A 23,664-nucleotide genomic window follows, 5' to 3' on the forward strand; every position below is an offset into this window, starting at 1 on the left:
CAAGTGACAGCTAGCACACAGGCCAACAGAAGAGGGTTATCTTGGTTTGTTTGGCAGGGTTGGATGCTCTTTTTGTAATGGTGGCTTTTTAAAAATAATAAAACAGAGCTTTCCTGGCAATTCATATGCCTATAATTCATAAAACCTGTAGTCTGGTAGTCTTAAATGGCTATCCAGGGGTTGAAATAAAAGGAAAATGATCCCTGTGCCACTGAAACAACACAAATTTGTGGTCTGTGCTACAGCTTTATTGGTTGGAAACACTCCCAAACCTAGAACATGAATTACATTTCATTTTGCTAAGTAGACTTAATATCCAAGATGTGCCTAAAATAATTAGCTAAATTTAAAGTCATTTAGGGCAACAAAATCAAAGTTGTTTGAACTTAGGTTAAACATTAGTCTGTGATGCTGTATATGCCAAACAAACCACAATTGTGAAATATTTCACTGTTTTTATTTTTATTTTTTTTAAACTTACCACAACACATCAGCTTCTTTGGAAACTGCAACACTGAGCGTGATGTTATACTTCTCAGATTGAGGAAGTGCTCTGACTGACTGATGATCATTTTAATATGGACCTTTAATCTAGTTAAACCACAGAGCTCAGCCAGAGCAGATGTTCAGTGTGTTTCTTAACTAACAGCCCTATCTCTTTCAGCAAAAACATATACACTTTTCCTCCACTCCCAGAATCTCCAAATACAGCATTTTAGGACACACCAACCCAAGCTGCAGCTAGGACACGGCTGCACTCCTAAAAGCAATTAGATACAGTTTTCCTCATCTGGGCTTTCAAAATTCCCAACTCAGGCATTTTGTTATAAACAAGCATCTGGTCATGTCTCAGTAACAAAGAAAGATAAAGTGTTTTTGACAGATCTTTGCCCTCTGGTCAAACTTTGCTTTTCACTAGTGTCTTTCATTTACTCCTTTTGAAGACTATTTGCACAGCCCTCTAACAGGATGTCAATAAACAGATTTACTGATATGGAGAAAAGTGATCCAATACTTTGAATATAGCTTTTAGAGCAAAGAAGGAAAATTAGGAGCCTGTAACAAACAAAAAATACATAATCAAGTACAACAGATCAAAGCTGATAAGCTGCCATCCCACCACTCTTAGTCATGTTCTCTCACCACGAACATCAGAGGTTTTTTCCTTGTTAATGATGGAAAAAACAGCTTGGCATTTTAAACTTCACCTTGCACTACGACACAAGAACCAAGAAATGTAAGATAATGCTAAGCCTCTCATTTGCTAAAGAGCATCCACCAATACAGCCATGTTGTAATGCTGATATTTTACTGACCCTCCCTCTTTAACATGTAGGCCAGACAGGACCAATGTAAGTTGGGTAGCCTTGAAAAGATGGGTGACATCAAGCATATACCAGTTTCTTTAACAGTGTGGCAAAGCACATTAAAATAACACACTAAATCCAATTATATATTAATTAAGGATGCTATCCTTATATAGATCCTGAAAAGGACCTTACAATCCTAGTTCCTTCTGCCAGTAAGAGGAACTGAGGTAATTCATCAGTTTGCACCTTCCAGAAAACATCACTAGGAGAAGGAATTTTATTTACAGTGAAGTTGTTAGAGGTTGCAAAGAGCTTCTTGAATAGACTGGGAAAGGTCTCTGACATACAAAGTGTGTTGGGAGGCAACACTCATACTGTGATATGGTCTCTTTGAGGCTTTCTGTAGGCAGAGTAGGAGTGGGAAGAATCCCAGTTGAGGTTAACTTTTTCTTTTCCCGTCAGAGCTTTTATCACAGACAGCTATCCACCTGGCTCCTGAAAGTGTTTGGGAAAAGGAGAGGGAAGAGAAGGGAAGGGAAAAGGGGAGGGGAGGAGAGGGAAGGGGAGGTTGGCACAGAAATTCTGGCATCATTTGTAGACAGAGCTCACCTGGAGAAAATGGATTATGTCTTATTCAGTCTAAAAAAAAAAAAAAAAAAAAGACTACACACAAATTTCTCTGCTGAAACTGCCTCACTGGCTAATTTCTTAAATCTGTCTACAGAGGCAGCCAGAAAAAGCAGTCTTTTTATGCAAAATCATACTCTTCATATCCCCTGTGTTTGAGCTGCACCACCACATTTTTTTTTCTCTTTAAGAAAAAAAGCAAATACTTTGCAGCAGCAGATAGGCTAATGGTAGTAATCAATCCAATCTGTGATATGCAGTTCTTGGAAGGTAAATATATTCTTCTTAAAACAACAAATGAATGATTTTCTTTGTGTACCTTTTTCCCAAGAGAAGGGATAACAAAACTCTTGCATTTGCATGATGCTGAGATTTCTCTCCTGGGCTCTGTAAACAATACATTATAAGAGGTTATCCACACGTACTGCAAATTCAGCCTGTTTTTATGACTAAGCTACTACCAGAACATGAATGATAAGCCAGTTTCTTCCATGTATTCCTGATGTTACTCTTTAGAAAAATCAAATTTCACTAACAATGAAAACTGATATTTTAACCAGAGGTGATTTAGCCTTTGGGGCTCAGTGAGCAACATCCAACTATCTGTAATATTATACTGCTCTGCAGGTTGACAGCTCATATTTGAGCTCCAAATGACTGAAAATAAAACTAAATAAAATAAAAAAATAAAATAAAAATGAAAATAAAAAGAAAGAGAGGAAAAATAAAATAAAATAAATAAATAAATAAAAAAGCTATCTACACGGGCTGAGGACTACTATTTCCCAATAGAGTAATGTTCAGCCAGGATTTGGAGGTTTAGCTAGTCCTGCACAAATGTCCACTCACACAGCTAATTAACTTAAAAGCCCATACAGTAGCAAAGCAATTTAATTCCATGTCTTGAAGTTATTATTCTCAATGAGCTAGACCAAGACACCACAGATGTTAACGCCACTGCTGGGATCATTGCTTTCTGCCAAGTTGTGACATTTGTCTTTTGCACATAGCACAGCATAGCATATAGGCAGCTGACCAGGCTCCAAACAAGCTAACTCGTGGGGAACAAAAGCAGTTTAGCTACAGCAGTGTGCAGCCCTGCATATGCTAATATACCCTCATATTCTGCCGAAGACCTAACTGAGTACTAGGAGGGCTGAATGTGGTACATTAAGAGGTGCATTTAAAAGCAGTTCTGGTATATCCAGATTATCCTGCAGTGTGCAACATCCTATATCGCCTTACAACCCTCTGACATTACACTGATGGGCACCAGCTGAGAGCCACAAGTCTTGCTTCCAAAGAAGGCAAAAGGAATTTCTGCATTTTCAACTCATATTTTATATTTTTGAAGCCATAACTAGAGGTATATGTGTTCCTTGAGAGATGAGAAGCTTTTCAGGCCAACCCCTTTCATATCTTCAGGTATCAAGGCAGGAACACACTTTTGATCACCATGTACAGAACAGCTGATAGTGAGTGTTATTTCCTGCCTGGAAACACAGAGGCTATCACATTAGTTAGCAAAATTTTAAAGTTCAGAAATTGCAGCCAGACATCAATATGCCCTGGAGAGTCTCTCAGGTATGCGGTAACACACCTTCACCACTATTGATGCATATACATGCATTAATTCATGGAGCTGCTCCTCTAATGGATTATCAGAACTGCAATACAAAGGCTCTCATAAACTGTTTCAAGCTGAATTAAAACGTGGGTATTTCAGGATGCTGTCTCAAAGAGAGGAATCTGTTATTGAAAGGAAAACATAATGCCCTGCAGTCTGCCCAGCAAGGACTCCCAGACCTGCAGCTATCTGGTGTAGATGTCCATCACTGCTATCTTGTCAGAACAGTTTACTTTTGCCCTAAGCAGAAAACCCTACTGAAAGCCTTAAAGAAAAAAAAAAAAAAAAAGGAAAAAAAAAAAAGAAAAAAAAAAAAGTCTTCATGCTTCCCAGCTTCATTGCAGTGCCACTGTGAACAAAAGATGCCGAAAGAAACAAATACCACCATGTGAATAGACCCTAGTATCTTGTTCTTCCAAGGGTTTCTTTTCCAGCCACTGAAGGCCTCTTAAAATACTCTAGCCATATCTGACTTGCCATCTGCTTGAATAAATTGGCCTTTAAAAATAATTTGTCAATCTATCTACATCAGCAACATTTATTTCATTAATTGGAAGAATTAGCTCTTTGTAGCAAGTCAAAGGCTGTTGAGCCAAAATATACTGTACTTTCTCCCAAGTGACCTGGAGACCCTTGGACGAACTCTTGGGTTGCCATTAAAAATGAATAGTTATATAGAAAAAATAGCATTTTAATGTTTATTTAATGTAGCTACCTTTCCAAAAAAAAGAAAAAAGAAAAAAGAAAAAAAAAAAGGCCGGGGGGGACTTTCAACATTTTTAAACATCTGGTTGCCTTATTTTTTAGTTTGTTTCTCCAATGGTACTAGCAGAACATCTTCGATTTAGAAAAGACAAGTCTACATTCTTATCCGCATGGATGGTCTCAGGTTACAAGCAGTGCAGAGGAGGAGCAGATATATAAATACCTTTTAAAATTATTTTAGGACTGACATATTAAAATTTTAGAGCGCCAAGTTCTACTGTCAGTTACGCTGAGATCACTGAAGCTAGTCTGGAGATATAGTTGTGTACCTCACAGTAGTCATGACAGATACATCTGCACTTAAGCATAAAAGTATTGTATAAACTAAAGCACAATGAGTTACAACAGCTATGTAACAGAATCATTTTGCTCTTTTAAGTGGTTAAGATTTTTATCCAGACACTATTGTACTGGAGAAGAATTTGTTACCAGAAGCCTCCCAAACATCCACACACAAACATATATATACACTTACATACTTGTTTACGCAAATATTTATAGGTAAAATTATAACACCAGAAATTCTGGCATACATCATGTGTTTTATATGTAGGTTATACATTGTGTAATTCAGTCTTAAGATCTATAAACTATCAATTACCAAATCCGGTTTAGGCCTCTAAGTAGAAGATGAATAAGATGAAATAGAAGAAAAATACTTTTTAGCAAGAAGCACAAGTAATCAAAATCCTTCTCTGTGCCCAGTGCCACTTACACAGATGTTTTGCAGCTATTAAACATTAAGTTTTTTCTTAAAAGAAGACACTTTCATTTCATATTCACATTCATGAAAAACCACATTCATAAAAATTCCCACCATCTAATCAGACCTCCTCTGTAACACAGGCCCCAAAATAAAAAATCAAGCTGATAGCTACTATTACAAACCCTAATTATCCATTTGAACTATTAAATTTGGGAGAGGCAGTACAGAGTAGTGGAAGAGAGGGTGGGGCTGAGACTCAAGATGTCTGGGGTTTTAGACCCAGGTTTACTATTGCTGTGGCAATTTTGGTGAGAAAGAAAATGGTGCTTCAGTGTTCTTCTCTGGATAATGTGGGAAGTGATTCTGAGCTTTTTATAAAATGCCTTCTAATCAAGTATTGTGTATCAGGTATTTTGATACACTACAGCAAATCTTATATCAAGTTCTGGTCTTGCTTCAGAGATAGAAAGTGACGGAGCAGCTGCCACAGCCTTACCTCTTATTTCACTCTCAAAACAGTAGCAGCAACAAAGCTTTATGGTACGTTTCTAAGCTGAATGTGGTCAGCTTCACCTTCTACTCACTGGATCTTGTTTAGCTTTTTGGCTAGATAAAAAAGCCTGTCAGAAGACTTTTACTGATGTAAACAAACTTGTAGCCTTGAAATTTTCTCTTCACTTTCCTTGCTCTATTTAGCTCCTAAGCATCAGATTATAGAGTATCGATACACCTCAAAGCATCCCCAGAATTGTTTTCATGTATTTCCTCATTTTATGATCTCCTTTCCTAACAGGCACCAGAACCTGCTTTCCTCATATCTATAATCTATGACTGTAATAATCTCCAGTCCTGCAGAATATTCTCTCACCTGCTCATCCAGTGCTGGATTCACGCTCCTAGAAGCATCCTTAAAGCTCATGTTAAGGTAACTACCATGAACTTTAAAATGTTCAGGATCACTGATTTTTAGCATACAGAAATCTTACATGTAGGACCTTCTTCCAGTTAAATACAGACCTTTGTGCTTGCATTTGACTGTGATAAAATGTCTGTTCTTCCAAATGTAACCTATCCAATAGTCCCACCCAATCAGCAAAAAGGTCCTCCTAGCACAAAGTGTAATTAGATCAGGAGATTATTCTAACAATAACTGCATATTTATTTCTAAATAACTGGAGGAAAGGGGTCAACTGAATAGTACTGGGTTAACAATTAGTGTGGCTGCCTTACTGAAAAACAAAACAAGACAAACAACCAAAAAAACTTTCAACCTTTGAAATTATAACCTATATGTAAAAGCTTTGAGATGATAACCTCTACGTAAAAGTTTACCTAACTTTTACAAAATGTTTTTAATCTTTGCAACACAGTGTTTTTATCTCCGACTGATTGTTTTAGCCTAATCTGTGAGCAGTTTGTCAGCACATTTAATTTTATCAACAAAAAGTAAAACTTAATCTAGTTATTTGGCAAGAGTAGTTTTAAATAAAGCTATATTCATTGGCAACAATTACTTTATAACTTTTATCTAATTGTATGTCCTAAGAAGATTTTCATGATTTTTGTTCAGAATCAGTGTCAGATTAGCCTGACTACAATTACACAGATTATTCTGTTTATTCTCACTAAACGTAACCTCCCACATAGCCTTTTATTTTGTATTACTTGGAATATTTGTGATGTTTCAGATCAAACATTTACACTGAATTCTAATAAAATAATTAAACTGGAATAGTAAATCTATGTCACTCAGAAACCCAAGTCCTAGATCTGGCAGTATTCATAATTTTGTGGCTGTTTTCTGTAAACTTACCCAGTTTTTCCAGGAGCTCACTGCTGTCAGAGAATACAATATTTCATAGTCAGCAACACAAGAGGTGCAGAACCATCTGCTTTCTGATTCAGTGCTAATAGCTCAACTATCATTTCTAGAAAAGAACTAAAGCTCACACATTAAATTATTTTCAAGGGCTTAAACATCTCACATTACTATTGTGAGCTAAAATCGGGTAAATAATTTTAATTCTCTGTTGTGAAAATGAATAGTCTCTTTGGTGCAGTTACTTGGAACGCTGCAGTAAGTGATGTCCTTCATGGCAATTCAGCATGCAATGCAATAAATGACTTTTATGGCTGGTTAAATTATAAGGCAAGACCAGGGTGTTTAATAACCACATGAAACTGTTTATTGCACCTAGAGTCTATTGCCACTGACACTCTATTTTCATAGAAGAAAGCATTAAAAAAGCTTCTTTTTAACACAAATACTTATTCCACAACCCAACAGTTTTGGGGGCCTTGAAATTCCTTATATAAAGGAAGTGTGAGCCTATACCATGCTATGTTCACACATCAACTGCATTTTCAAAATTAAATTTCATTTTCTAGAAAGGTAAGCAGTCTTACCAAAAAAAAGACTCAGTGACTCTCCACCACCTGGAGCAAGGAAGAGACTCTTCATCTCTCTGGGCTGAGCAAGTGGGGCAGAGACCATTTTCCATGTCAAAGGCTTTTCGGCAACCAAAGCAAACATCTGAAGACTGGTGCAGCAGAAGTAGGAGTAGGATGATGTGGATGATGACTTGTGCAAAGAAAAATAGCACTTTTCTGTAAATGGGACCATTCAGCAATCCAGCCTTGAGATGTACTAAGTACCTTAAGGATAAGGGTTTTGTGAAAAAGACTGGGAGTCTGTGCCATTCTGACACCATTACCTCTGACAAGCTGTGACCCCAGCTGCATCATTAAGTGGGAAGAGAAAAGTGAATTGGTGTTTTACTAACAGAGCAAGACAGCGCAGAAGTATTGTGGGGTATATAACCATACATAACTTTAAATTAATATACAAAGTGTGTAAAGTAAGCTATAAAAAGACATGTTTAAAAAATTATTCTTTAACATTTTTCCTCAACGTGACTAACATCTGTTGGTCATTTTGTCCTCCAGCCCAAGGAGGTTCAGAATATGAAAGAGGTAATGAATTTCTAGCAAGGCTTTGCTTTGCAAGAGCGTTTCTTTGATTTATTTTTTTTTTAATATTTTTTTAGTCATAATTTGTAGCTGCCTCTGACCAGTCACAAAATAACAATCATTAATTGGGCCCTTTTTGTTCTCAGTCTACTCTTGCAACCAGCAGACCCATGTCCTCCAGCCCATCCTCAGCGGCAAGCAGCAGGGCAGATGCTGCCACCAGGAGATCCCACTTACAGATGATCTCTGTTTCAGGGCCTGTTGTAATCTCTCAGCTGAAGTAACAAAACCCAGGTGCTCCGCATAGCAGCTGTTTGTCACCCTTTCTGAGATCTTGGCAGGTCTGAAAGTGAAGAGAGATCTGAGACCTTGTGCAGACATAACTAATACATTTCATTCCCAAGAAAATGAAACCACGCTTGGAGTTCCCCTAAGTGATGGCTGTAACCGGAGACACGGCGCTGTCAGCACCCATGTGGGAGCACCATTTGATGGAACTGGGAACCACTGCATAATGCAGACTCAGCCCCAGAGGCCAAATGTGATCAGCCTCCAAAGAATAAAACATTTCTTCCTCAAATCACTGCTTTTTATGGGTGCTCAATTGGCTGTAGGTTATGCTAAAAGACTGAAATAACAGCACTCAGCTGTGCCAGCTGATCCTATCCTATTCACCCAGATGTCTTGGTGCAGAATGGATGAACAATCTGAAGAGAAAATGGTCTTTTATAGAAATATTCCTCTGTCAAAGACATAAAACGCTCCCAGCTTTCTTCTAATATTTTAACCCACGAAAGTACAAGGGCTACTCCTTTATGCAGGCAGGGAACCTCGATGCATTAGAAGCCCAAAGCAAGTTATCAAGGTCCTTCCTACCTTTGCCTCTACCGCACATTTCAGAGCTGTCGACACAGCTCCTTGTGTGGTCTTGAAACTGATGCTGCTCCACAGCAGCCAAATGAGAGGGGAAAATCTGCTTTTTTTATTTATATAAATCTGGCTAAGAGTTTTTATTTATTTAGAATGGAGTTTAAACTGCGCTTGACTCTAAATAAATAAAACACGTTATTTTCCCTCCCTACTGGTTGCCACCAAACCGTGTAAATTTCAAAGACCACACAGACAGCAGCAGCTCTGTGGTAAGGTGGGGACCAATGCAGAGGGAGGCAACACACCAGAGGCAAGGGTCTGTGAGCCCTGCAGGTGAAGGAAACATTATGAAAGGCACATTATGAATACGGATAAGCCTAACTCTGAAAAAGACATCAGTTGCTTGTATATAGTGCTAATGCTGATCCTTCTCCTTCCCTGTCTACAAATGCATTTCCTCTGCAGGACTGAACAGTACCCAAGTCACTCCTATCCATCAGTGACAACTCTCCATGATTTACAGCAGCCCTGTGGGAGCGCAGTGGTGGCAGGACAGGCAGAAAGAATGGCAAGACAGCACATACAGGAGGGTATTTCTCATTTCAGTTTTCAGTTAAGTGGAGAGAAAAGGAAGTAAATATCTTCAAGATTTCTTCCAAGCAGGCCATTACCAAGGACAAACCAGCTTCTGTCAGATCCTTGAAAAAATAAATAGTAAGGGGAAAAAAAAAAAAAAAAAAAAGAAGAAGAATGTTCTAGGGTAAGGAATTGGACCCTTTTTCCTCCCTAGTTAATCACAGGCAATATTTTGGTAACATATATGTCTTCCTTTCAGCCTTTAGGTCACAAATTCAATGGACCAGATACAATTCATCTTTGGAGTAGCTTCTGGGATGAATTTAGACCTATCTTAAATGGAAGTAAAGTCCGGTGAAAGACAGATGAAAATTACACAAGACACTCATCATTCCCTACTTCAGGGGTGAGTTTGATCTCGTTCAGTGATCAGCACAGACACTGACACAAAGATGTTAGTTACATCCCACATCTGATAGTTCCTCACTTCTTCACATGGTCAGTAAATGAATAACTTCAGACAAACCTATATCTGATCTTTTGGAAACACCAGCTTCCCAAGGTATCAGACTGCCAGTGAGGCACCTGCTAAAGCTCTCAGTGTTTGGAAGAAGGAAGAAAAGCAAAAGGGAAAAGTGCTAACTCCTTCTCCTTCTAGTATGCAGCCAAAACCAAAGGTATTTGCTGTTTCTACACTATCTGCTTACAATGAATGCCATGCAAAACCAAGACTTTATGGAAAACCTCCATTTCAGACCTTCAGACAATCAAAGAATGGATCCAACACTCTGCTTGCCCCTGAACTGCTGCACCATTTGAATTTTTGCTGCATTATTTGAATTTTTATTTCTCCTCTCCTTCCAACACTTCTCCTTTTAAAAGCCAATACAGAGGAAATCACAAAATCCATCTTTTTGGCAGGCATCTTATTGCCGTTGGCCAAAGACTCCACCATGCCAAGTTTTGCTCCACACTTTGTTGTTGTGGTTTGCCAGTTGTTAAATGGAGGAAGAGCTAATTGCAGACAAAGCCATTTTGCTGGTGGACTGTGGTCTGCTTTTGATCCAGAAGGCTTATTCTTGATCTCAGTGGCCCAACAGAGGGACTAGCTTTTGCCTTCAACATTGTAGTTATATTCACCAATACCAAGCTGAAAAGGCTACTGTTGGAACTAGGAGTTACAATAAATTATTGTTCATGGAGTTCATCTATAGAGTCCACTTGAGAAGGCCTGACTTTGCCAGTCTAGGCAAAAACACAGTGGGCAACAGATTTATGAGGCAGACCTGTGCCTGCTCCTGATTAAAGTGAGCTATTTTACAAGTTTCAGTACAATCCTCAGCAGCAGCATCTGCTGACCTGGTGTGAATGTGAACCTACAAATATCTTTTTCCTGGGATAAACATCAAACACCAGCAGAAGTACTCAGGCACAATTAACAGCAGATACTAAAATTTTTTCTTCTATTTATTGAGGAAGGAAGAGGGATCAGTGAACATATGGAAGAGTGAAGAAAGCTCAATGGGAAGACTGGCAAGGCAAAAATGGTCAAAGGAGAGTAGAAAACTTACTTGGAGGTCAAACCAACTGAAGAGCCTATATATTTTCTCCAAATAAGGCAAACATTCAGAGTCCGTAGCTTGCGAGGCACTTGGCCAAAGTCAAAGGGAGACATACAAAACCCTACCACAAGACAGACAGAACGAAAGAAAAACATCCATATCTCAGCAGAGCAGCCCATTTGGCTCAGCATTTACTGTTGAAGGAAAGGTCAGCAGACAGCCCTTATTCCATGATGATTGCTGAATATCAAGAGAAATAAGCAATGGGCAGCTAAAGAGCAGCAGCAAACCCTCCCCGGCTGGGAAGGGTGCTGGGCAAAGAGCATACCTCCCTGTGCTCCCAAGGATGCTTAAAACCAGAAGCACTTCTGAGAGGGGAAGAGACCGGTACCCCTGTCTGGACTTGCAACTTCCTTCGGAACCCATCCTGTTCAGATAATGATGCAGCACAAACAGATTTCCACAAAAAGCAGCTCAGCTTTTTAGGCTGTCTCCTACTGGCACGCATGGAGAATGTGTTGCTCAATGCCGAAGGGGGACTCTCAGGCTCCCACGCGGATTTGGGATCGCTGCCCGTCAGTTAATGCACCTGGCACACTTCCACCAAATCTGTTCATCATGAAAGCTCCCTGTCCTTTTACTCCCTTATTCTCATGCTTCTACCATCTGATGTCCTAGGTGTAGCATTTCCTCTGAGGCTACCCCTGCCCAGCAGTACTCCTTGCCCCCTCCTCTCACTTCTTGTTCCTCAGGTGAAATTAGCTTGAGCACAGTCAAACGTAAGGACAAACCACACTCAACTGGAGCTCAGAATGGCTGCAGACAAAACACAGATCTGTCAATCCTAGTCTGCAAGACCTTTTCCTACCACAGCACGGGACTTTGCAGAATGCAGACCAAATTCTTAGCACCAAGAACAAGGACATGGATACCACCAAACTCAAATCATGAATCAGAGGTTCCCCTTCTCCTCTGCTCTGAGTCTTCTCACTAGATGTAATAGTAGCACCTTTCTAAACTGCTCAGATGTGTTCCTGAAGAATTTTTCAATATACCATGTTCTAATGGAGAGCATTGAAGGTGTGAGGTGCGTGTTTTGAACTTTTTTTTCATCTTTATTCTGATTTCTGGGTGGTAAAAGAGAGAAGATTTAATTTAAAATGCTCTAGAGATCCTATGAGAAACCTCTTTATATTTGTGTGTGGTCTTGCAGTTCTGTCAGTTGTCTGACATTTTAATTTCCTGTTCCCCTCTTCTGGTGGGATTCTGATTTCCTCTCAATCCTTCTCCTTTCTCCATTACAAAAAACCTGACAGGCATCTCCATTTCTACCATCTGTTTCCTATTCACTTTTATAAATATTGAAGCAAATAATTAATTTGGCAAAGATGGATGATGTAGCCTAGCTCATCTTCTGTCAATATACAACTGCTACTATCCCTTCCCAGACCTTCTACCTCTTGACACTATCTCCTTTGCAACACACTGGCAACTACTATTCATGGTCTAACTCATCAATAAAACTGGTCCAGGTTTAAATGGTTTAATGTTTTTGTATTAGAAACAGACGTTCAGGTTATTCTGTGTCCCCATGAAATGCTGTGTCATTACAGTCCAGCTGCAAACTACTCTTTGAGAAAGTATCTTTTGTTGTATATACAATCAAAAATATGAAAGAAGTATCCATGAACAGTGTGATAAACACCTGTGTCGAGCAATAGATCCTCTGTCCTCAGTGACCAAGTGTGCACAGCACGCAGCTAGCAGGGATATGGTGTTGGTGAGAACAGAAAAATTGGGTCTACCTTTAACTCTGCTGTTCAGACATATCTACCAATTCCTTTCTATTCCTGTTTCATATGGCACTGCAACTCTCAGTGGCTATGGTCCCCATACCCATGAGATTCCTCCTGAATGTCCAGTTGCCATTTCCACAGGGCAGATACCATCTTTTGCTGCTGCTGCTGCCTATAGCGTGCATCAGGACAATGCTAATCTGTGACAGAGCCACTCAGTGTCTCCATACAAGGAATAAGAAGTCATAACACAGTGCTTAGGAGCATTTCTACTACTGCAGGAGCATGTATGTCCTGAGTGCCAAGACCAATTCAAATAGAGTTTAATTGTTCTTTTACTGCTGCTGAAAGCTAGATGTACATTCTGCCTTTAAATTTAACAAATAATTTTTGCTGTGAAAGATCATGCTAAGCCACAACCCATGCTAACCAGAGGCATCACATGATATTAAAACCCTCTTCTGTGTGCCAAAGTGCTAAAATCCCTTCTTTATTATTCACTTATTCCTCACACATTGACACATTACAGTGACAATCACATTAATGATTGTCAGAACTAAGATGGATGCAGATGTCTTGCAGCCATTTCAGCAGGGGGGAGCACAAATTTTATCCATTCCTGTCTTTCCACCCTTCACAGTTAAAGCACTTTTGCAGCACCCCTGTAAGGGCACGGGGGCAAGCAAGTCAGGAGACAGCCAGACTTTGCCTGTCACCCGCTGCGTGCCATCTCTCCCCTTCTGCAAAAGGCTGTGGGATGCTGGCACTCCCCTCATCTTGCTTGGCCACCACAGTACTCACCAAGCCTTGCCCAGACCGGCTTTCCTCTCCTCAAACTTGCGGTTGTGACTCTGAATTCATCTTCTGGATGTCTTCCCAGACGAACATGCGTGTAGCTTTTCTTTGGGGCTTAAATTTTTTTTTTTTTTTTTTTTTTTTTAAAAAAAGACTTTTCAACCCATTTTTCCCATATCACCACAGGCTGCCCTGGAGATGTCTCCAAGGTAGATATATGTTGAGGTTACACATTCCAAGTCCTCACCGGGAACGGGATTGCAAAAGAGCATTGCAATTATTCTAAGTTATGGAAAAAGTAATCAGACATTTCACTCACCACTAAAATGTCATCATTTTATGTATTTCACAAAGAATTCTCTCATTATGTTAGATAGGCCTGGAGAGACTCCAGTCTCTGTGGGTTGCATGCATTCCCCTGTTCTGTTCAGAAATCAAAAGCCTTAGTCTGTTTTTGAAGAAAGCCAAGTCACTTGGTGCCCTGCTACTGACCCAAAACTTAACAGCAATACACCTGATTTCTCTTATAAATTGAGTTGCCCTTTTCTAAAGGTATTCTTCATACAGTTGCAAGCACAGCACTCTCCCCACATGCTTTGATAAAAATAATAATTGCACATGATGAAGAAAAAAAGAAAGCACAGAACAACAATCACATTAGCAATCCTTTGAGAAAAATTACTGAGTGCTCCTGAATAGCACAGCTAATCACCAACACTGAATAAAGAAGGCAGCAAGCCTATAACACCATTACTATCCTGACTTTTAATTTTACTAGACCTCTCTTTTTAATTTTGTCACAGCTCTGCAACAGTACAACATTATATGAGCAATGCAGAACTAGCAAGAAGGCTCAGAGGTTGAGCAAGATGACTTCAGATAGCTGCACAGACCTTTTGAATGCAAATGAGTAATTCTCACTTCAGGAGAGAGGTGAAGCATGGTCTTACCTCTTCCATATCTCCTTGGTGCCTAGAAGCTCAGAGAGCCAGAGACAGCAGTGACTGGGCACTGTACAAACACATGAATAGACAGTCCTAAACCTATATCCTACAGTTCTAAGATTTTAGCACCGCACGAGAAATCCAGTGGCACAGTAGAGAGAAAGGCTGAGTAAGAAGTGTCTGTCCTGAGTTATACACCCTTTTTCTGTATATCTTCCTTTAATATGAGCTCCTACTTCACTGGATTTTATGCAATAAAATGTACCTCCTGAAAATTTGCTGCAAAGTTTTCCACAAGATCTTTATTGAATATCTTTCTGCAAAATCCTAGAAGAGAAAATCTGTTTAAGGAACAAGTATAATGCATGTTCCAGATTATAAAAAGTACCATGGTAAGAAATGCCACTGATTGCATCTTAGTTAAAATAATAATAATAATAACCAGATTCTTTTGAAATGTCATTGGTCTCTTTTGAAAAGAACAATGTGATGGGACAACACACATTAGGGATGCACTTCAGATCCTTGTTCAAAATTACCAGGTGTAGGTAGTAGTTTTTAATGCAGTCAGTGGTGCCTTGTCCTAGCGAACCTCTGACAATAATAGAAAGTACCAGATATTCCATCTGATCCTACAGACTCCACTCAAATAAGCAAATCCATAGCCCTGGCCAGTCGCACTCCCATGCATGACTCACAGAAGAAAAGGTGCATGACTGAGAGCAGTTATTAACCCTCTCTAGAGTTGTCTTCAGTGGGGAGAAAGAGAAGGAATAAATTGTGTATTATTCACGATTTTCAGTTTATCCCTAATCCCTTAATTCTGTCGCTCTGAGGGTAGAGAATTTTACTTAACGGCAGTGCCAGAAATAACAAGCTAGAATTGCATGTTTATGAAATGGGGTCTTAGTTACTTATTAGGATCAACTGGGCTTGAATTAATGTTGGCTCACATTCAAGAGCACTGAGTGGGCTGGATAAGCATCACAGTTTTAAAATTCGTTAATGGTTGTTTGTTGTATATATTTAATATACTAGAAACATCCAGAGATGCTAGACCATAGCTTTCCTATGAACATACAGACATAGAAAACATGGCTAACATAGCATTATATTCTTTGGATTTGTAGGTCTACTTACACAGGTGATTAATGGATGAAGACAATCCTAACATAACAGGACACCTCTTGCTCCCAAATTTAAGATGTGCAGGGGTTGGTAAGTATATCACATCATTATCACTTGTGGTTCTGGCTCAGAAGGTAGGTAATAAACCAAAATATGGTGGAAGTGGAGTTTATTTAAAAGTGATAGTGAAATGTAAGGAGAAGAGAAACCAGGTCAGGTAAAAAGCATAGCTGAGACTGTAGGTAGCGTAGGGCTTTGAAAAACTTCCTGCTGAAGGTCACTGAATATGTGAAAATTACTCCGCATTTTGAATTGATGAAAATTGCACACGAGATGCTTCTCCGGATGACTTGTCAATGATGTGACACACAGGAAGTACAATCATTCCCACATATTTTAATGCACATTGCACAGGACTTTTTCCAATACTAGATTTTGTTTTTTTGTTTGTTTGTAGTGGAAAAGCAAATAATGCTTACGTTTGCATGACAGTACAGCTATATTTCTGAAAATTGAACCATGTGAGGGATATTGACGTAGAGGATAAAGTGTCAGGAATCATTGAGCATAAGAAATAAAGGAAGTGTGACCACACTAGCTTTCTGTTTCAAATTAGGAACAAGCTTTTGCAGAAAATGTCTTCATCATCCCACTTACCATGCTTTTTTTTTTTTTTTTTCCCTCACTTCAAACAGCCTTGAGGCTCACAGTCTGGGTGACATAACTAAATGGGAAGCTCCACTCCAGCAGCACACCTACTGCACTCCAGCCACCTAGGAAGAGTCCAAGGTAAACTCCCTGAGATGCATTCAGTGTGGACATCAGCTCCTCATTCCCAAGTGTGCTGTTCTGGAGATCCACAGCTTTTGTGCTGTGGTAACAGGAACACAGCTAGCAACAGCTGAACAAAACTGAGCTGTGCAACCAGGAAATGTGATGGTTAGAATGCCCCAAAGTGACACAAACAGAATGATTCCTCTCCCTCTGCTCCCACAAAGTGCTACCTTTCAAGCGACTCATCTACTTTAAGGCCAGTCCCAAAATCCTGACACCTAAACAAAGCTCCCCCAGAGCTGATCTTGTCCCTACTGAAGGACAGCTCTCTGCCAAATTAGACCCTAAGAAAAAAAGTCACTTTTAAATATAGGCTCAAGGCAAAAAATTTCTTCTGAAAATAAAAACAAACTTACACATCTGACTGAAAATTATGGCAATAAAAATAACATATGGCAATAGTAATAAAAATTACAGGATGTGATTTTTCATCAAAAGGCTGGAAATTGACTAAAATGATTGATCTTGTCTGACACAGTTTTTCTAATCCCCCCCAAAAAAATAAATAAATAAATCCGAGTGAAAGAAATCTCTCTGTGTCATACACAACCACAAAGTAACGGTGAATCAGTCCCACATACAGCCAAACTTCCCACAAGCTGAGACGCATATGCAATTAACACGCTCTCTGCAGCATTCCCCTGAGGACACAGCCCTGTCCTACCAAATGTTGGCTACTTTTAACCAGAAGTAAGGGAAAGTCTGACCAGTCTAAGCCCTATGGCCGCAAGCTTCAGGGAAAGAGATGTCATCCCCTCCCCTTCTGGTAAGAAAGGAAGCATGTTACTGAAGACAGTTTCATGTGCAAGGGCTTTCAGCCAGCATCTCTGGTAGGAACATTATCATAAGCAGAAATTACTTGGGCCATGAAGGAGCACTCTACTGCTCTCACAGCCCTACAGCCAAGGACTCTGTAGCAATAGAAAATTTTGCTACAAGAGATGCAACAGAGTTGAGAAGAAGAGACTGAAACTCCCTGGTCCAGTAAAGCCTTGCCACATTTCAGGGGTCCCAGGGAGGTGGGAGAAAGAGTTGAGACTGGCATGCAGTTCATGTAGACTACTGCACTGACTTTATACGATAGTTCTTAAATAGGCCAAAACTCTGGTTAGGTCAAAGCCCATTAAAGATTTTCAAAAGTAACCTGTGATTTTGGGCACCTGGCTTGAATCAGCCAACAGAACTGACACTGAGAACTCAGTATGTTTGGAAAACAATGTCCGCTCGAGGTTTCAGGCATGCCACTTGATGCGCTAGTTGTTCTCAAAAGCACATAGAGAAAATGAGAAAAAAAAATAGTTGTAAATATCAGATACATTTATTCCTGCTCTGTAGAAAACAGTGACAGGTAATGAAAACCAGAAGTCACGTTACGATCCTGTCTTGAACACAACTGTATTATAATTTTAAGGCCATGTTGTGTCCCCCCCCTTTTTTTTTTAAGCTCAAAATATATGTTATATATATTTTTTGATTGTTTGTTTTTGTTCTTTTTTACTTCAGCAGATTAATGACATCTTCTGAAGACTTCTAAAGAAACAAAGCCAAAATTTTTGGTTCCCTCCATTATTCCTTGGCCTGCTTCAGAACTGTCATCTGAAGACAGGAGCCGCAGAACAAAGATGTTGAGAAGGCTAAGGAAAATGGGAGAAACATGACAAATTATAAATATGAAAATATCAATTAAAGTAGAGTAGTTTTTAAAAAAATTCACGTTTAGCCATGCAAGGTAAATAAAGGTTGCTGAATAACCTAAAAAGGTAAATTTTACTATTTCATGCTGCTGAGGGAAATAAAAAAATTCCTGTTTTCAGAAATTAAAAAATAAAATAAAATATGAGAACACCACCTATGTGAATTCCAAAGACTGCATAAAAGATAAACATGTACTAAAGAAAGGCAAACACAACTTTCCTGAAAATCATTTAGAGAGCTAAAGCCTTTCAGAATCAGAGTGGATGAGATATCCACCATACAACATCTGAGCAAAGCACCAGACTTTTTGTGGTTAAAGGATTTCAAGGAGGATTCATAAGACCTAGCATCATTTCGCAACCACACATAATGTTGATTTCTTCATACGCTCATCTTCATTCTCTCATCATTCTGGCAGCAGTAAATCACAGCAGTTTAAAAGAAGGTCATGTACACATTTTCATATTTCATGCATGATCCCATTGCACAAGACAAATGATCTGGAATACTTTGCTTGAGGGTTGTAAAGTCATCAGTTCACTTCTGGATTTACTTTAATACATCTCTATGGAATACTTCCATCTTTTTCTCCTTCAGAAGGACTCTGTACACTCATTTGTTCCCTGACTACCTTCAGGAACATCCAAAACTCAACCAAAATTTAACAAACCACAAAGCTTTCTCTTACAGGCAAGCACAATACATGAGAACATGCACTCTATCTCACTCCCAACCCCTATGTGGGATCTTTAGCTCTCATTTAGGCACCTCTGCTCCCTGTGTAGTCTGTAAGGAGATGTAAGCACCTCAGAATAAGACACCCAGACCACACAAAGCTGGCACTGCTACCTCCCTGGGAACTTCCAGCCTTCACTATTCCCCCTCAGGAGCCTCCGTCCAGCTGCTTCAGTGTGCTACAGCCCAACAAATCCAGCCTTGAGCCACCTCCCCAGGGCACGCCTGTGGCTTTTCCCTCAGCCCACCAACAGGACTGCCCTAGTTCTTGTTATTCCTTTTATAAGTCCAGCAGATCTCAGAGCGTGGGACAACATGGTACTCAGGGACCTGTTCAATCCCAAAGTGGCCAGGTTATGGTTAGCAGGGCTGATGTTGGACTAGAAATTAGTAAATTTAGAAATTCTATCCCTTTGTGTCCCAGGGAACCTCTAATTATTCTGTTTTTCCTATCAACCATGGTGCATCAGTGCTTTGTTAGGGAGAATTGTGTGTGGTGCTGTGCATATATGATAATAATGTCTGATAGCAGCTGAGGCTGCTACACAAGATCACCTCAGAACAGAGCCTAAATCTGAGCATATCTCTCCTTGACTTCTTTTCATTTTTCTTTTTTTTTTTTTTTTTGAGTTCAATTTTATCTTTTCATCTCTGTGTTTTGTAAGTGCTAGTCAGAAGATTTTACTCTACATCTCTGATACTTTCTCACCATCTCCTACAGTTATTACTAGGGTTTTGTTTGGAAATTTGTTTGCCTTTACTGTTTTTATGTGTAAGTATCAACTTTGGCCTAAAATAAAACAGAAAAAAAAATGCATAACAGGACATTTATTCTGTATGTGTTCATAAAAACACATCTGCTTACGTTTTCACTACATTTTTAGACCTACAAGAAAACCAAACTCAAGACAGGATACATAATGATCGCTGGTACCCAGGCTAGATTTTATGTTAAAACAGAGGTTTGGATTTTATACTTCATGCCAGACCAGAACACTTTACATGCTACTGAGTTGAGCAGCAACATTTATTGTGGTCAAAATTCTAACCCTTCCTCCAAGCAGAACTGTCATGGTCCACACAGAAAACCCCAGAATTACCAATATATCAATCAGGGGATAGGTAGGATCTCTCGAACAAAGTATGGGCCAAGGGGATTGCTCCATGCCCCATTTGCATGCTCCAGAGAAATGCAATTGTATTGTTTCTGCTACTGCTGCCTGCCGTCTCCTTGCTTCACACATGGTAGAGAGCACTCTCTGCTCCCACTCTCTCACGCCTCCAGCCAGGCAACAACTTGTAATAAAAAGCTGACGCCAAAAATTAGAATCATAACTGTATATTGAAACACTCCTCTGAAGTGCTTACATCCCCAACACCATATGGATCCAGCAAAGAATCTCAGGGAGAGAGGAGAGAGAGACGAGAGCTTCTAGCTGAGAAGCACGTGGATTCATGCTAGCAGCAGCAAAGAGCTGCTGGAACTGATTTACCACTAAAGCTGTTAACCAATAACTGACTTTTTCCAATTATTGGTTTCACAAACAATAACCAGGTTAAAATTAGCAATCGGAACATAAAACTTTTCTTAAAGGAAAGGGAGCACCATCCTGTGAAGGCTGGGGAAGAGTGAAGGCTCGGAAAGGGAAGACATGAAAAACATCCTGGAGGTGGGAAGTGTGTTTTGTATCAGGGCAGAGCTGCAGGACACCATGCAGCACACGTTCAGCTCCCTATCTCACCTCAGGAACTGCCAAATGCCACTGTGGTGACAGTGGGGATGAGCTGGAAGCCAGAATATGAGGTCTGGGGTCGTGTTTGCATAGCAGAGAGAGATGGAGATTTAATGGCAGCGATTCAAGTCTCAAATACATAATCTGGTTTTGTACAACTTTTCCTTCTCTACTCTCAGTTTGCAATTACAGACCAAAATTAACAACCTAATCTGCCATCCACACATTTATGTTCTCATATTTAACCACTGCACTGAAACCATCTATCAAAAAGCCAAGTTTGTTTTAAAAAATACAGCACCACTGAGAGCTGACAGATCAAGAAACAGAGACACAAAGGTGAGAAACATTTTCAAAAATGGGGGGTTTTGGGGTGACCAGATTATTTATCACAAAGCAGACACTGTTTTGTTTTGGTTTTTATTTTTAAAACCTTTTATTTCGGTGACCGTAGCCAAATACAGGAGAAAACTGGAGCCTGAATGCAAACGTCTGGCTCCTATCCTTTCCTCAGACCACCATGCTGGATTACCACCACTGCTAACAGCACTTCCACTGAGAATTGGCAGCTGGGCCCCTTGACAGAATATGAAGATATGTTGATGGGCTTTGAGTTGAAAACACTGAAGTATACACTCCATTTAATAAAGAAAAGCATCTAAATCTTTGAAGCCAAAAGTTCTACTGGGAAATAAGCAATAGACATTTCTGTGTTGCGAATGTCAGGGCTTCCATTCTTCTCCTATAAATCGTACGCAGGGCCCAGATATGAGGGGGGAAATTCCGAGTGCAATCCCGCAGGTCACACGGCACAGAGCTCTGGAAAAGGCCAATCCTGAGCAATTCATACCGTTTTCCAGCCTTTTCATACACCCAAAGAGAAAACAAAGACCACCCCAGGACAGGAAGTGATTTTACTCAGCATAGTGGAAATTAAGGTAGAAATTATAGGAAATACTTTTACAGGAAGAATTTTGTTTCCTACACACTTGGCAGTATCACTGAATAGGAAACAATAATACCGGCTGTTCAGAGATCACACCACCCTTTCTAACAGCTTTGTACAGAGAGAGGTGTTTCTTCCCGCCTGCAAAATCTTGGATAATTTTGCATCATATCAAATGTGAAGGAAGTGAGGACCACTGGCATAAAACACAAAGGTGAAGATAAAATCCCTGTAATGGGAAGTCCCTAGACTGCAGATTACCAGTTATTTCAACAGCTTAACAAAGATCACTGTAATAATGCTGTTTTTGTACTCCTCTCTGGACATCCACTGTATCCTGTACTAATAAGGTGTGTTGGTACTTTTCTCAGCATTTCTTGAATTTTGCCACATATATTTTAGGTTTTTGGCACATTTTAATCCTTTTTCTGCAAGTACGTTTCAGTCACTAAACAACCAAAATTTCACAGCCATTAGTTTTAAAAGGATATAGGAAATGAAGCTCTAAACTCTGTATTTAAATAACAAATAATTCTCAATCGGAACATATCCTAATGAGGTTTCCTGACATTCTGCAAGACAAAATAGCAAGTACCAAGACAGCCAGACTGACCTCGGCTGATCTCAGGCAACAGACTCTCACATAAGTCTTCTGGCCCACAGCATCACTTCCCTCTTGTCTTTGTTTCACAAGATAGGATACTTCACTAAATCTGCAGCCTCAAGCTCATTTCCATGGCAACTCGTGGCATAACAGAACATAAGACTTTAATCATCATTCTCAGACCTCACCAGGAGAGAAGACACTAGGCTGTGAGTCGACAGAATTGCATGACTCACAAATATGAGAAACAAGGGAAAGCAAAAGTGAGATGGTATGCTGCAGTGCTCAAGGGACGAGCAGGATCCAAACCACACTGTGTAGATCCTCAGCTGGATCTGGATCTTGGCTCTCCTATGGTCTGGAAATATTAATAGTCTGTGCTTCAGCCTGTTGCACTCAGATTCAGAAAGGGATGAATCAGAGCTCTACAAAGACCACATATAGTCACGCTCTGTGCTCCGCTGAGCCAGTAGCTCAGCACAGAATCAGCCCTAAGAGGCAATGAGGTCCAGGTCAACTGACCCAGAGTTCAGCTGACCCAATTATTTCTCCTAATTGCACCTCCAGTGGAAATTTTTCCTTATCTGAAGCCCCAGTTGAAAGACCCTCTTTTAAGGATGTGAGAGACTGCTTATTCTTATACTTCACTCCTTTGAATGTTTTCATTTCCACTGATAATACAATTTTATTGCTTGGTTTCTCTTTCTCTCTGAGATAAAGCAGCATCAGCGCTGGAATCTTACTGCAGATGGTGACCCGCATTCAGTAAAGCCTCTGTGAAATGTTTCCAGAATAACATATCACGAGACTTGAATCTAAATATTTTTTTCAAGTATTCATTTTTTTAAGTACGCATCAAATACTCTGCCTTCAGAAAAGGTCATAGCCATTCTTTGGATAGCAAAACGAATATTATAAATAGTAGGAGAAAAGAAGAGGAAAAATGCATATCAATATAAACTAAAAAGGTTTCAAGACAGTGAATACTTGAATCAGTTCTACAGTTATATCTCAAGAGGCTAAGTGTTCAATCTGTGGGAAAGGCCCCAAAGCAATCCTTGATCATAAAAAGTTCGCTGTGCTATATTCCCTGAATAAGTATAATTCCCCTGGTTCAGATCTCCTTGGACTTTGTGTATGGTAGCTAATCTTCTTTGATTTGCTATGTAAACACAGTTGCACATACCAGGTTAAGTGCATCTAGGAGGCATTCCTGCATCCTGCTGGCATGGATGTTTCTCCTAAGCCATTACCTCCGCAAGATTTGTTCTTTAATATCTTTCTTTCTCTCATTCAGTGCTTCATTGCACTGGTTTCATTATGATTAAAAATAAAATAAAATAAAATAAAATAAAATAAAATAAAATAAAATAAAAAAAGCTGTTCCACTACAATGTTCCTAGGAGCTTCAAGAGGCTGTAGAGTGCTTTTATTCAAGCAC

General features: G+C 39.6%; 1 long non-coding RNA gene across 1 annotated transcript in view; it reads right to left on the bottom strand.

The window, feature by feature from the left end:
- The window catches only part of LOC118163834, a 157,895-nt gene extending 135,465 nt beyond the window's left edge, over window positions 1-22,430 (bottom strand). Inside the window, exons 1-2 of the long non-coding RNA XR_004749210.1 lie at window positions 22,233-22,430; window positions 16,334-16,449 (exon numbers count right to left, since the gene is read on the bottom strand). This is a non-coding gene — a long non-coding RNA (uncharacterized LOC118163834). The remainder of the gene's footprint in view (window positions 1-16,333; window positions 16,450-22,232) is intronic.
- Window positions 22,431-23,664: the final 1,234 nt, after the last annotated feature.

The sequence above is a fragment of the Oxyura jamaicensis genome, chromosome 3 (genome assembly GCF_011077185.1).
Source record: "Oxyura jamaicensis isolate SHBP4307 breed ruddy duck chromosome 3, BPBGC_Ojam_1.0, whole genome shotgun sequence".
NCBI lineage: Eukaryota > Metazoa > Chordata > Aves > Anseriformes > Anatidae > Oxyura > Oxyura jamaicensis.